General features: G+C 54.6%; 1 protein-coding gene across 2 annotated transcripts in view; it reads left to right on the top strand.

Moving 5' to 3' along the window:
* The window catches only part of PBX1 (PBX homeobox 1), a 132638-nt gene that overhangs the window by 84378 nt on the left and 34545 nt on the right, over positions 1-13715 (top strand). The window lies entirely within an intron of this gene.

Raw genomic sequence — 13715 nt, forward strand, 5'->3', positions numbered from 1 at the left:
GTAGCCCGGTGAGATTGGAGGAAATTTGGATACAAAGACACGCACAAGCTGAAATGAAGCATCTGCTTGGGTCTAAAATGACTGTCTTCCCAAGAGTGTTGAGTTGCCCGTGCACTGAAAACTTGGCTATTTACCCAAGTTGAGACGTTAAATGTTTTGCAGCTTTGAAGGCCACATCTTTAGCAGCTATGGTCCATACAGATAGCTGTTGGCCAATACCTGCGGAGGAGATGCAGGCTCAACCAGGCTCTCCTGCCTCCACCATTAAACCATCTGAGGTCATTGAGGCTTCTGTAGCAGAGCGATGTCCTGTGCTCCTCTTGCCTGGCTGGCGCAGGCTTTGCCTATTTGGTTACAGCTTCCCAACTTACGTTATTTTTATGCAAGGCGAAATGTTGGCATTGTGGATTTAGGGGGGTGTATTTCTTGAAGACATTTGTAAGAGAATCTTTTATTCATATGAATTGAATTATTTCTTTTAGCCAAAAATCTGGCTGCAGCAAGATAATGTGATTTGCTGTGAATGCCATAGCTGTGAAGGATCTCGAGTACAAAGCTGGTGGAATATCTATTTAGAAAACTATTGATTGAAAGCAAAATTGCACTGGAAGGACAGTGTGAGTTCATTTTGGGGGTGTGAATCAGGAATCCTCCCCACTCTTTTGACTGCAAAATCCTTTCCCCCGGGGCAGACACACATCGTTCTTACCCCAGGCGCAGCCATCTTGAGGTAGCATCCACGGTCAGAGACCTGCCTCGTTCGGCAAGGTGAGATTTGATGGAGCATCACTTCAGTCTACTTAATTTTTCCTCCTCTGTTTGGTGGCTGGTGGCCCTGGGAGCTGAGGCGCACCACGTCTCTCCTTGGGAGGGGAGGAAAGCTGTGAATTCCCCTTGCTCCAACCGAGACACAGACGGCAAAGCGCGTTTCTGAGACGGATGGGTGTTGGACGCCGGCTGGTCGGTGGCTGCTTTCAGCGCTCGGCTGGGTTGTAGCAGTACAGGGGGGAATCCTGCCTGATGCGGAGTCAAAGCAGAGGTGGGGAAACCACATTTTTTTTCTGTGAGGCTCTTGTGTGCACAGGAAATTCAAAGGGTTGCTTTTATTTTGCAGTCGGGGGCAAACGTAGCTCTTTTCTGTGTTTCATAAAACGAGGTTCCTCTGATTGTTTCCAGGGCCTGTTCCAGCTGTTGGCTTTGGCAATCCTGAACGCTTTTAGTTCAGAGGAGAGACGATCCTTCAGTATTGAAGGGGTTTTTAACGCTCCCTGCCTAGGCTTCGGGAGCCTCGGTACACCACCCATCCCACCCATACTGTATGATGAAAAGGCAAGATGCACAGGACTTTCGTGCTCATTAATCGTGTACAATTAAGCCCTGAAGCTTTTGCGCTACCTAATGAAATTGGGCAATTGCTTTCGGACCATCATGGTTGAAATCCCGTTGGCATCTCCTTGCCTTGATAGAAATTCTTGTCCCAGAGTTTGGGGTCCTGGTAAGTAGTGCAGTTTGAGGACCAGCAGAAAGCAAGATACTTTTGTGAATTGTCCCCAGTATTTTTCTAATAGCTCAGAGCCAACCGTGCGTCCCAGCTGCGTGGGATGAAGGCACAAAACAGTCAGGACGGTGCAATTTGCTCCCTGAGCTCTTTCTTTCGGTGTTCAAACATGACAAGCCTCTCACACCCTGGTTCACCTCTCCGTCTTGTGGTTTCTCCATTGTAGAAAGAAAGTGAAGGGAAGGATTTCCCCCTCCCTCTGAGCGTGGCTAAACGTCAGCAAAGGCCTCCGAGGTTGCACGGTGCTGGGTAAATGCTGGTGGCATTAATAATAACCTGCCCTTTTTTGCTAATGCTCTCCTTTGGAGTCCAGATCTTTTATTATTATTATTATCGTAACTGTTACCATGCAGAACGCAGGGAAGCTGAGGAGCGAAGCTGGCTGCCTCCATTGCTTTGCCTCCGTCCTCCGTCATCCCCTGCCTGGTGCCTGTCTGCGGGGTGGGTGGTTTATATACCACCCCCGAGCAGCTTCTGCTCCCCGGAGGGTGCGAGGGAGCCCAGCAGCTCCATGGCCCTGTGCTGGCTCATCGCCACCACCCTGGAGTAGCCTGGGCTGGTTGGGGAGGACAGCAGGGAGACTCCTTGGCTCTTGAGTTGGAGCTGCTCCCTCCACCTCGCAGGTCCACGCAGCTCTACAGGGGGTGACGGGGAGGTGGAGGAGGGCAGGGGGAGCGGAGGTGGGGGGCGAGAGCCCGGCTGAAAGGGTTACTGCCAAACGCAAACAAAAACACGATGCAAATGAGCCGCTTGCAACAGGTAGCCTTAATCAGATGCTGTCAGATGAATTCAGCATCTCTCCGATTGTCGCCTGCACTAGCCTCCCGTTCGGAAGCCCTCATCTGCTCCAGATGTGGTTTAATTTACTGCGACTTGGCTAATTACTGTAATTAAGGATTAATTACTGTTAATTACTTTCACATAAACTCAACGCCAGTCAAAGAGCGGAGCCTTATGAAGCCTGCCACAGCAGCGAACACAAGCACGGCGGCTTGGGTGGGCCCACTGGGTCCTTGGGGCGATCCTGAGCTGGTACCCACCGCCCGACCGGCCCCCGGTCCCGGCCCTTGCCCCACAGGGTCACCCCTTCCCTGGCCCTCCCGGGGCCGGCGGGCACGCATGGCAGGGCTCCAGATGGCATCCAGCGAGCCAGCCGCCGTTATTATCGTTAATAATTAGATAGAGCGGGGATTTGCTGTGCAAACCCTGGTTAGGAAGGGGAGGCCAGCAGCGTCTCCGGCAGGCTCTTGAAAGATGCAGCGGATGAAAGATGCAGCGGATTAACCACCTTTCCCATCCCCAGCCCTTCCCGACATTCCCACCCACCACGTCCTCCACCGCCCTGTCCCCACACAGGGACCTTTCTGGAGACCCTTAATATGCAAGAGACGCAAAATTGTGACGCTTCCCTTGACGTCATGCATGCATAAAGGTGCTTTAGCAAACAAGGGGAAAAATCAACCCTGTATCTAAGGGAACAGGAGCCAGGAAAACCTGTGGTGGGTGTGGGAAGGAGCACCAAAATGATTCATGGGCACTACGGCGTGCAGTATTCCCATGGCAAGCAGGGGGTCTCCCTGGCTCCCTTGGACTTGTTAGGCTCAGTATCTATCGGCCTTATTAGTTTTAAAAGTCCTGGGGCTTTTTCCACCGCAGCAGAGTGAGGAAGACCCTGGCGTGGAGGGGGGATGAGGTGCAGCGATGGTGGCAAAGCCGAGAGCGTGCCGTGCCCCGTCCTCACCCGTTGCCTGCGGCCCCGGCTCTGTCTCGTGGCTGCGTGTGTAATATGAAGGCAGGATGGGGAGAGAAAAATCGGCATGATTAGATGGGTATTGTTCTATTAGATCTCTGCCTGCTTGCTGTTGTGTCTCAGCATTTGAAGATGAAACATATTCATTTAGCTCCCAGGATGAATGGTTTTAATAAGGGGAGCAAGATGAGGTGGGGTAGTCCTGATGACTTCAGAGACCCATCAACTCTCCCCCTAAGGCCATTTCGGTGATGACATGGGCCACACGACCATTAACGCTGCAATCAGGACAAGTTTTCCGTGTCCCTGCGAATCCTTCAGCTAGGAAGAGCGTGTTTTGGAGCCCAGGAGGAGATGTGTATCAGCAGTAATCGGATTGAGCCTGCGGGGAGGGCAGGCAGGGGCTGAAGCAGGGGCTCCCGGGATGTGATTCCCCGGGGGGGAGGCAAGGGGGAGCGGAGATGCAGGCTGGCCGGCTGGGGAGGCTTCAGGGGGTGAGTTTCCAGACAGTGTCTGCTGGATTGCCACCTTCCCCGCATCCCGGCGCCCAGCTGATGCTGTCCCGCGTAGGGGCTGAGACCTGGCGGTGGTCATTGGTTGTTTCAGTGTGATCCGGCACCTCTCTCTGCCCCAACCCCAGCCCCAACCGGTTCGCTGCCATCCGCCTCCGGGCTGGCCGGGACCTGCTCCAAGCCCCAAATCATGATAATTCCCGTTATTAGGATCTCTGGGGTCAGGGGAAGGGACACCACGACGCTGATGGTGTCTGCATGCCCCAGCCTCGCTGGTTTGGAGCTGGGGGTGTGGGGGGAGGGAAGCGCGCTCCGGCGGGCGAGACAGGGAAGCCAGCCGGCACTCCGGCTGTCAGCTCTGCTCAGCCCGGCTGTCAGGTGCGGGGATGCGGAGGGCCTCATTGCTTTAATTGACACCTTCCCCTCGCATCCCACACTCGGCCGTCCCAGCCTCATCCTTCCTTTCATCTTCCTTCTCCTCTCCATGAGGAAGCGAGGTGCGATCCAGCCTCCTCCTTGCCCCCCGCGCCCCTGGAGCCAAGGCAGGGGGAGAAGTGGGGAGACCACGGGCTGGGCCAGGCTGGGTGCAGGAGCGCAGGTGCCGTCCCTCGCGTGACACTTCTGCGTGCACTGATCTTCCTGAATGTCGGAGCGTCCCATGTGGATTTCCATGCCCCCGTCCTTTTCCAAGGCTCTGCAGAAATGTCTTGTGGCAGCACTCCTGGGTAATTGCTGCCCATGGAAGGACAAGAGCCTGAAGACCCATAGGACTTCTGGTCATGCCTTGCTGTTTTGGAGGCACCTCTGTGTGCTCATCAGTGAAGAGTGAGGGCGGGTTGCTCTGCGGAGCATGTACCAGCTGTGCTGCAAGGCCCGATAAATCCCAAAGGGGAGGGCGGACGGTGGGAGCCAGAGGAGGTGGCAGGATGGCTTCGTGTTCCCCGGTCATCTACGATGCAAATCATGCCCAGCATGTCAGGGTGTCCTGCTGAAAGCCAGGAGAGCCTGCTGCTTTCTAGGCCAGGAGCTGGGGACAGATGGCCATGGGGTGCTGGTGGAAGGCGAAGCTGGTTTCTGGCTAGTGCCCTTTTTCTCGCGTGGATAGTGAAGGCATTTTCTCTCCCAAACAAACAGGAAGCAGCAGAACTCAGGCTTCTTGTCCATCAGGAGCTGCAGGGATAGTTTGTGACTCAGGCCAAGCAGGGCCAAGGCTTCCTGTAGAAGGTTGCTTGTTAGGGTGAAGGACCTGTTTGGAAAATCCCACCTCAGGAGCTCCAGGTGCAATGGGTGCATTCATCTCTGGGGAAATGGATGCACACAGCGCCCGGGGCTGGTGCTGAGACCAGCTGTGATGGCGACCACCAGTGCCTGGTGTGTGGCAGTGACTCCTGTCCCATCCTCTCCCACAACTCAATCTTGGCCGTTCCACCCAGCGCCTCGCGGCTTGCCCACCCTAGCTAGCAGGCAAGCCCCATAGTTGGTCCTTCCTTCGATGGAGGCCTCAGAAGGCTTTGCTGCAACCATGGCTGGTCCTGCAAGGACAAACTGCCCCCCTGACTTGCCTGTGCCTTCTGGGAACATGCCATGCAAATAAAATCTAGCTGCCCCCGCCTCTTCCCCTGCCTTTCCTTGCCCGGGGGTCTGGTGAACCCAGTCACCCCCAACATTCAACCCAGGCGGCCGGCAAAAGCGATGGGGGAGAGGTCTCCCGTGGACCGTGCTGTCTTTGCTCTCTATTTATTTTAAAGTTGGGAGCCCTTTGATGTCTGCCTTCGCAGCTCGTATTCTGCCAGGAGGCTCAGAGCAGCCTGCGTAATTAGCCCAGAAAAATGCTGCTTTCATGTGGGTCGGGGGACCCAAGCGGAGAAGAGATTTCCAAGGGCTTTGTTCTGTTGCAGAGAAATGTTGTTTGGGGTTTGGTGGGTTTCGACAGAGCTCTTCTCGCCCTTCCCTTTTTCTCCTACTGTAGGGTGGAGCTGAGGGTTTTGGCAGGGAAAGCACACGTGGCAAGCTGCTGCTCTACAGGAGACGGGCCATTCAGTGCTGGGCTGGGGTTTCGGGTACGTGCAGAAGCCTCTTGTGCTTGAGCAAGGGATCAGCCAGAGCCACGCTTCACCTGGCCCAGGGGAAGAGGCAACCAACGCAGATGTTGCGGGATTGCTTCCCGCAGCTTCAATTTTTTCCGTATTCCCCCTAAAAAAGCATCCAAGGCAGGGCACTGCTCTGCCAAGCCCCGATGGTCCCTACGTGCAAGCATTGCTGTCTGCACAAGTGCACACCAAGGGGCATGAAGTAGAGCAGTGTAATCCCTCGCCAGCGGTGAAATCCGTGCTCTCCATCGGCTCTCGAGCCGGTGATTGCCCCAGCTGGGCCATGGTCAAGGAGAACAGGTCTGTTTGCTGTCCTTCTGGGGTGGTGAGAGCCGCCGCCGCCGTTACACTGTGACTCTGGGCATCCTTTTCTTGCACCAGGGGTTTGCAAAAGCGCGGCGCCCTTTGGATTGCCTCGCCACGGCAGGTTGGAGTTTCAGCCTTGCCTTTTATCTGTCTTTGCCCGTAAATCGGCAGTGGCAGGGTGGCAGGCTTGGGGGGCATCTGCCAGGAGGGTGGGTGCAAGGTGCCACGGTCTGCGTCCCTGCCTGCGTGGCGGTCACTCATGCCCTTGCCTGCACGGTGGTTACCCACATCCCTGCCTGCGCGGGGGTTACCCGCTGCCCCGGTTGTCTCGCTGACACCCGACTGCAGCATCCTGGTGGAGTGGCAGAGCCATCCCATCCATGGGTGGCAGAGCCCTGGCACAGGCTGCCCAGAGAGGTGGTGGAGTCTCCGTCTCTGGAGACATTCCAAACCCGCCTGGATGCGTTCCTGTGCCACCTGCTCTGGGTGACCCTGCTCTGGCAGGGGCTTGGACTGGGTGATCTCCAGAGGTCCCTTCCAACCCTATGATTCTACAATTCTATGATCCTACCTCGGCTCCGGGCACTTCCCACGACGCTGAGGCTTTCGGGTGAAGCAGTTCTCATTCCCAGTTGTTAGCAGGCACAGCCCGGGTGTCTTTTCTCCCCCTGCCATTACCCCCTGCCCTCCGGGCACATGGGACATTTGCAGAGATGCTCTGTCAGGAAGGGTGGAGATGTCCTCCTGCCCCAGGAGGTGGATGCGTTGGCAAACTGGTTTTCAGGATCCTGGGGACTTGGCTTGGGAATGTACCCGTGTCAGGGTGATGGTGAGGGGGTGCTCTGGTCTTCCCTGTGTGGCAGGATCTCCCCACCCTAAAAGCAGCAAGAGTCACAGAGCACTTCGGAAACCGAGCAGCGAATGGGGTTTATTTCCCCCCCAGCTTCTTCTCCCCTGAGAATTGAATAAAATCCCCACAACAAACAACCCCAATCTACCCAACAAACACTAAACCAACACGTAATGATGTTTCCTCCCAAAGCAGGGCTGACACACAGAGCTACCTGCTGTGGACACGGGCAGAGGTCTTACCTTCTCCCTGTTATTTCTCATGAATCTCTTTGCTTAAAGACCTTGTGCCATCTTCCCGCCTGGAAGGGAGCCGTGGGACCTCCCCGGGGAGCCCCCTCCTCTTCCCAGCTCTGATTCTTTCAGCTTTCGCTTGGGGGATGAACGGATGTGACGCAGCCCCGCCGCGAGTGCGGCACGGGTCCCCAGTGCCCGTGTGTGCCCGCACGTGTGTACATACAGGGTGTGGGTTATATACGGGCGTGTGGTATTTAGACCACATTAATGAGCGTACAGGAGAGCGGGGAAAACGGATCATTTCTGGTTACGATCTGGCTACTGTCAAAATACGGTGTTATTTTGACGGTTGCTTTGTCTTTGCTCTCTGAGCAATATGAAGGTAGTTTCTTAGCAACAAAAACTCTGTTCGCAAACAACACCAGTGAAAAACAACCCCCCCCTCCCCACCCCCACCCAGAAGAAGAGGAGGCGGCCTGCAGAGCACGGCTCCTCCACATCCCCTGGCCACGCCGCATCTTTAAATTAGATGGAGAATGTCTTACAGGATGGCAGGCACTTGCCCCCATGGTTGTGGCGCCATGCCAGTGCTGCCCCGGTTCCCCCCCCCGCGCTGCGTTGCTTGGGGTGTGATCACTGTCCCTTTCACGGATGGGTAAACTGAGGCAGCCAGGGGCTGGGAAGAGTGTTGTGGGATGGCCTTTAGGTGACATGGGAGGGTTTGAGCTTCTGCTGGGTGCTGCTCGCCACGTGGTGGCTGGCAGGCGCCGTCTCAGTCCTCTCCTGGCCAAGGTCTTCTCTAGGGTCTTGTCCCTGCGTCTCAGATGGATCCCAGAAGGAGGGCGGGAGGGAGCTGCCTGCAAACGATTTTGGCAAAGTTTTTCCTGTGCAATTTGGAGCATCTCTCCTTTGAAGGCAGCGCTGGGCCTGGTGTCTGCGCTGATGCTGGAGTCCATGAGAGCAAGCGGTTCCTCCAGCCAAGTATCTGCCAGGCTGTGTCGGGAGAACTTTTATCATTTCTGTCACAGACATCACAACTCGCTTGTCTTACCATACATCTTCCTAAATGTGACAGAATATTCAGCTGTTATTAATTGAATACTCTCTAATTTAACTGCTTAGCAGGAGGGAGAGCGACTGGTTTGTCTCAGCACAGAGAGCTGCCATTGGGCATGCAGGAGGTTTTGGGGTGCAGAAAGGCAGTTTGGGGAGCAAAATGGGGCTTTTGGACCTGTTAGTATTCCCCTACCCCCCCCTCCTCGCCCCCCTGCCATGTGCCTGGTCCTGCCAGGGAAGGGCTGCAGCATCTGCTGTGGCTCCTGGTCCCAGGGCGTGTGGCTGAGCCCAGGCTGCAGGTGCTGAGGCCTTCACTGCCTCTCCGCTCCCATCCCGGTGCTTCTGCCTGGGGATGGCGGGATAGGGATTCCCTGGGTGCCTGGGAGGGAAGGGTGGTTGGGACCGAGTTGTCCCCACCTCCATCCAGGCACACGGAGGTGATGCCTGCAGTGGGTAAATCCCTTCTTCATCTTTGCTGAGCCCTGTGGATGGGCTCCTCGCCTGAATCACAATGCCCGTCGTGGCCTGGCCATCCCCTCGGTCCTCGGCAGATCCCAGTTACGGCTCCTTGTCTTCCTCCTCCACGTCACCTCCGGAGATGTCCCACGTGCAGACTGGTTGTTATCGTAGGGTTGCTGAGGAACTCAGCTCCTTGGGAGGAGGTGGGAAGTCAGCTCTCCTCGCTCCCACCTGCCTGGCAGGGTGGTGGGTGGACGGACCGTCCTCTCCAGCCACCCCAGCCCCGTGCCCGCTTGCACACACATGTGCTTGCATCCCTCTGCCGCTCTGCCAGAAAGTTCAAACCCCGAGTCAAGTTTATTGTTTCTATCTCGTTTATTTTAAGTATAGTTTTACACTTTATTATATGCTGTGACATCTTAAATGGAGCCTGTCACTCCATCTTGACTACTGCTAGGGGCTACAGCCACTTACTGTGTCAGGCTTTTTCGGCAGCCCTGATTAACGATATCAAAACGAATGGATCCCGGCGCAGGCACAAGCACGAAAATCAAGGGGTGATTTGCATATTCAGATTGTGCATGGCATCGAAAGGCTACGGCTCGGGCGAGTGTTGCACCGACACACGCCATGGATGCGCATACGTGCCGCCGTGCATCCCTGCCTACGAGACCTGTATGTGTTGGTAATATTTGTGCGCACCTACATCTATTTATTTACTATCTTCAGCCAAAGAGAAAAATCTTTTCCCTTTTTTTCTGCGAGCTTTTTCATCTCCCCGGACAATATATCAATTAGGGTAGCTAAATGGAATAATATTTTTTTTTTTTCTCATGAGGCTGTTGGGATATGCTGCAGAATTACCCATGCAAATGTTTTGGTTTGTTTTGTTGTTTTTTTTTTTCCTGAAAGTAACATTTTGTTAGGTTAATTCATGCACTGGAAAAACAAACTTTCTGTTCTTCCAGTCCAATCTCCACTTACAAGTCAGGTTTTTGTAACCCTGTCATTAAAATGCGAGGTAGCCTACAGTAATTTGAATATTTCATTCTGCCGGCTGCTAATGCACTCTGCATTACAGATGGTACTTGCTCCATCCTTCTGGACTGGGTTCAATTATAAATGAAAGTAGGGAGCTGAGATTTGTCTTTTTGTCTCTGCTTAGTTGGAATAACACAATAAAGCTTGATAGGTAGGAATTCCTCAAGCTGCCTCCTCTTTGCCTGCGACGTCTCCCATGTAGCTTTCTCCTCTCCGTGGTGGATCCCGCTCGCCTTTCAAGTCGAGCCGGGAGTATTTGGGTTGGCAATGGTGGGGTTTTTCACGAGTCATTTTTGGCGCGGATGCGTTGCGTCCCCTTTTTTGGAAGCACGCAGTTGAGTCCTCCTCTTTTCTCTCCGTTTATTTGGCGGCCTCTGCGTCCCCTTTTGCATCCCAGGCAGGGAGCGGTGGTAGGAGAAACCTGCGTGGGCTGGGGAAGAAGGGTGCTGCGTGGCTTTTGTTCCGGTGGGGACACTGCTGGGATGGTGGGGACATATTCCCCTCTCGGTGTATCCCTTTCTAAACCAGGATGGGGACAACAACCAGGTTCCCAGCTGGAATGAAGCGATGGGGATGCAGAGCAGCCCTCCTCCATCCCTGAGCCGCTGCTGTGGGCTCTTCCCAAAGGCCCTGGGAATAACGGGGCCCCTGGAGATCCAAAGAAAACATTTACCTCTGCTTCATGATTAATAAAAAGGGGGGTCGCAAACCTCTAGCCCAGCTGCACGGGGGGCTCTATATTACATACAGATGCCTTTTGCGAGCCCCTTCCCCATCCCCGGCCGGTAAAAGCAATATTGCCGAGGGAGTCAGAGGAGGTGAGGGCAGGGCTTTCAATTTGGTTTTACATTTACAAGGACCAGATGGCCTCGATGGAGATGATCTTTGATCTGGGACGCAGCCGGAGTTGGGCAAAGATTTTTTTTAATTTTTTTTTTTTTCCTCCCTTTTTAATCTCCCCTCTGTTTATGGCAGGGGCCTCTCTCGCAGGAGCAAGGGGGGAAACTCTGCGTCCCTCCGTCTGTCTGGCCAGCGTGCTGTGGGGCTGGGTGTCACCCCCCCTCTGCCCAAGGGCACTGCCAAACCATTAGGGCGGGGGAGGGAGACTTGGTGGTAAAAGCCTCGAGCAGGGTTGGGGTTGTCCAGGGTAGAAGGCAGAGCCGGATCCCGTTACACCACCGCCCTGCAGCACGGAAATCTGTGTCAACAACCTCTTGCATGGAATATAATTAAACACACGCAGGCGCCTCGAAACAGAAATGCCACTAATTGATCCTTTTTAGTTATTTTCCCCCGTTTTTCTCTGGTGTCTTGCACCCTTCCAGCAGCGCGGACATGTAGGGGCTCTCTCCTTCCCTCTTGCCTTGCCAGTTTTGGGTTTCTTTCTTCCCCCCACATGTTTTGAATGGAGTGGGAGCGAAGGCAGCCGATCCTATTTCACAAGCGCTTGGACTCTTGCAGCACTCTCCCTCCTGTCCAAACAGATCGTTTACAGAAGGGGCCTCTATTTAAAGAAGGAACTGAACGTTCAGAGCTGTTTTCTGGCCTTAAAACGCTGCCGACCGGCTGTTGCCTTTCAAAGAGTCAGGCTTTGTCTGGTGCGCTCAAGGACGGGGTTTGAGGCTGGGCTCAGCAGGTCGGCACGGTGGCATGAGGGACTGAGCATCGTGCAGAAAATGTGCTCGTTTATTTGCCCAAGATCATCGAATCCCAGCAAAGCTGGGTTCAAGATAGCATGTCTTAGCCATGGGAGCTTGATGGACCGTCTAGGCTTGGGCAAACTTGACCTCTGTGTGGTGCTGTGGGTGGGACTAGCTTGGAAACCAAGCAAATCGAAGAGGAACAGTCAGGTTTTGGTGTGATCTATCTATAGCATAGGGAGAAGGACCTTGCACGTGTGTGTAAGGGAAGTCTGCAAGGAGTCAGAGGAACATTTAGTCCTGGAGAGCTGTGGTACTTCAGAAACACATGGGACTCATGTGCGTATGGGTTCAAGGGAGGCTGACTCTGGTCCTATAGGACATCTATAACACTGTGAAGTGGCCTCATATTGTCCCAATACAGGCCACCACCAAAACTAGGTGTCTGCGGTTGCCCAGTGGCTGACGTGTTGCATCTAAGTGGTGGCTACACTACAGGAGTTGGGGTGGGACTTCCAATAACTTGGTTACGGTTCCTTCTTCTGCTTTGGATTTGGCCTGTCCTCATAGGCCTGTAACTTACTTTCAGTTCAGATTTTTCACGGAGAGGGCTTTCGTGGCACCTGGTGCCACGGCATGGGGAGGGATGGTTTCTAATGCATCTGGAATGGAAGACTCCTGTCTTTTGGGGAAGAGCGGTGTCCATCCTCCATGAGGCAGAGACCCTGGGCCATGGCTGACCCTCAGAGAAGACAGTCGCTGATGGAAGGCACTTCTGATCTGCTTGTGATTGGCAGTAGCTGCAGTTTCCCCTTTGCCAGGGCAGTAGTTTTCCTGCTGCAAAACCCACCCCTGAGGTTTCACCCTGGGTGGAGAGTCCTCACTTAACAGTTGCTTTTCCTTCTCTTTTCCTTCCCTCTTGTCTGCCTTCACCAAAAAAAAGGATATACTGTTCCTGCAGCCACCTCCAAGCACCAAGGGATGAGGCTGCCTTCAAGTAAGCAGGAGGAATGACAAGGGCCGTGCTCGGCCCTTGGGTTATATCAGAAGGTCACCGCTGGACATGGGAATGTGGTTCCAGGCAGAGACCGTGCCACTAAGCAGGAGGTGGCAGGTCCCTGGGCAGTGGAAGGAGAGGACACGGCCCCAGGGCACTCTGCAGTGGGAGGCTGTTAGGTGTCTGTCCCCAGCTTTTGGTGAAGATGTCTGTCGTGGGTTTGCACCGCCTGCTTCGTGAGAGAGAAAGGGAGGGAAAGAACCGTGTATTTTCCTGCAATGGCTTGGCCCTGAGACCTGGCAAATCTCTCCTGCATTGCACAAAATGCCGAATCTAACCCATGGCAAGGCCATCAACGTGGCGACAGAGCAGCAGCGCCCTTGGCCATGTGATGGTCAGCGGGCACCTTCAAATTATGCAGCAAACCAAAGACTTGAGTGGGGCATTGCCATCTAACGAGCCCCGAGCCAGCTTCCCTTGGATGGAGTCTCATGGGTCGTCTTTTTTTAAAGGACGGCAGGAGAAGGGAATCCTGAAATGCAGCTTTTCAGCTTGGGCTCTCGCCAGTCTTTTCACCTATGACTTTTCTTGCCCCCGCCGCTTTGTGCGTGGAGCAGCCGTTCGCAGGCACTGCATGGCCAGGGGAGATGACCTTTCCGAGAGGGGGAGCAGGCTGGAAAGGCAGCTTCCTTCTGGGGGGAAAACCTCTCTTTGTTTGTTCTCCAGTTTCAGGGCTTGGCCTGGGGCGGTGGAAAGGGGACCCTTGTCCTCAGAGGGGCTCTGGAGGCCCCGGCTTCTCATTAGCAGATTCAGCTCATTCAAAGGACCCATTTCTTTTCAGCAAGGAGAATTCATATGCAAAGCGCCGCGCCGGAGCAGGAGGCAGATCCCAGCCCAACTGGCGTCCAGAGGGGAGGGGGTTTATGGCTGGACCTGTTCTGGGAGCAATCCCATCTTTTGTTTGCAGATTTGTTCCTGCAGGGCTTAGGGAGCTTCTAGTCCTCTCCAGTGTCTCCAGGTGGGACGAACACCAGGTCCAAGCCATCTCCTGGGGTGGGGACAATGGCTTGCTCTGTCCTTCAGTGACAATTTACTCTCTCGGTGCTGCAGAGGGGAGTCTGGTCCATCACTGAGACTCCAGCAGGAGAAGGTGAGGTCCCGGCACAGCAGGTGCTGCCGTTGGAAGGACCAAGGCAGAGCCTTCTGTTTAACCGCCTGTT

Source organism: Larus michahellis, chromosome 8, assembly GCF_964199755.1.
Source record: "Larus michahellis chromosome 8, bLarMic1.1, whole genome shotgun sequence".
In the NCBI taxonomy this organism is placed as follows: Eukaryota; Metazoa; Chordata; class Aves; order Charadriiformes; family Laridae; genus Larus; species Larus michahellis.